We start from the raw sequence: 1471 nt of genomic DNA, 5'->3' as shown, positions 1-1471 counted from the left end.
TATGCAAAATAAAGAAAAAGAAACAGCTTTCTTTTAGAAAAGAGAGCTTTCTAAAATTAATTCTTTCTTCAGTTTTAATCAGTGATTTTCACTTGTAAGAAAGCTCAGGGACTGATAAATTATGAAGTATGTTTTACCTTTATTGTATATAGTCAGCACAACAAATGACTTTATTAAAGCACACAGTTGTACAAGCACACAGACTTTATAATTTAAGGTTCTAATATTTTAATGTTCTTATTCATATTCTTTTTATTAAATCAAAATATGCTTCTCTGATATATACGCTAATATAATTATGTTACAATCCCTCAACAAAATGACTGAGGGAAATTAATACTAGGCAAGAAATGTTAAATTTAGCTTAACTTGATACTATGTCATATTTATACATAATTTGTATTTTTATAGTACAGAACATTTCTATAAGGCAAGTCATATCATTATTATCTGCTAAGGACAAAAACGCATAATTCTGTTTAAATCCTCATAGTGAATGTTCTAAAAGTTTTACATGGGCTAAATTTTACAGAGTACAAAGAAATTGAACTTTTTAAAAATAAGAATATTTTAGGGGCCCAGAGCTGTGGTTTCGGTGGCTGCCGCCGAGCAGGAGGCCTGGCGGGGTGGGCGCCTCCCTCGGGGCTCGCGGCGGCGGGAGACGCCTCCCCCAGGACATCCACGCAAGCCTGAAAAAAGCAATTTCTTCCTCCTAAGCCATGGCATATCAGTTGTACAGAAATACCACTTTGGGGAACAGCCTTCAGGAGAGCCTAGATGAGCGCGTACAGTCTCAACAGATCACCCCTCAACTTGCCTTCAAGTTCTGCTTCGGTCTGATAAGCCTATAAACTCAGCGCTGGCCCAGAGGGTCAGGAGCAGAGTCAACTTCAGGGGCTCTCTAAACACATACAGATGCTGCGATAATGCGTGGGCTTTTGTATTGAATGATGTTGAATCCAGAGAAGTGACGGAACTTATAAAGGTGGATAAAGTGAAAACTGTAGCCTGTGATGGTAAAAATACGGGCTCCAACACCCCAGAACGAAAGGAAGACGGCTTTTCACGCCGTCCCCTGTTGTTGGTCCTCGTCTTCGGAAGAGATCTTTCATTTGTTCTCACATTGCAGGAACGACCACGGCGCTCTGCCAGGGAGAACCGCAGCGGAACGAGGCCTGGGACCCTGCTCTCTCCCACCACCTTTACCGTGCAGACAGCACGAGCAAATTAGCTTTTAAGAACATTCTTTAATAAACCCTTTGAAAACGCAAAAAAAAAAAAAAAAAGAATATTTTAGTGTCCTATGTATGTAGATTTACTATTCATTCTCCTTGGGAAGTTGATAATGAAACGGTTTCTTAAATTAACAGTGCAGAATATTTAACTTGGCTCTCCCAAGTACATAGTAAATGACATCTCAGAAAATAGCAGTTAAAAGCTGTCAACCACGTTTACACTTAGCAACTAGTCT

At 39.4% G+C, this 1471-nt stretch overlaps 1 pseudogene; it reads left to right on the top strand.

Annotated features, from left to right (window-relative positions):
• The first annotated feature begins 708 nt into the window (after positions 1 to 708).
• Positions 709 to 1231, top strand: LOC123463969 (annotated as a pseudogene).
• The last annotated feature ends 240 nt before the right edge of the window (positions 1232 to 1471 follow it).

Source organism: Jaculus jaculus, chromosome 10, assembly GCF_020740685.1.
Source record: "Jaculus jaculus isolate mJacJac1 chromosome 10, mJacJac1.mat.Y.cur, whole genome shotgun sequence".
In the NCBI taxonomy this organism is placed as follows: Eukaryota; Metazoa; Chordata; class Mammalia; order Rodentia; family Dipodidae; genus Jaculus; species Jaculus jaculus.
The sequence above is the reverse complement of the archived record's forward strand: the minus strand, read 5'-3'. Positions and strand labels throughout refer to the sequence as shown.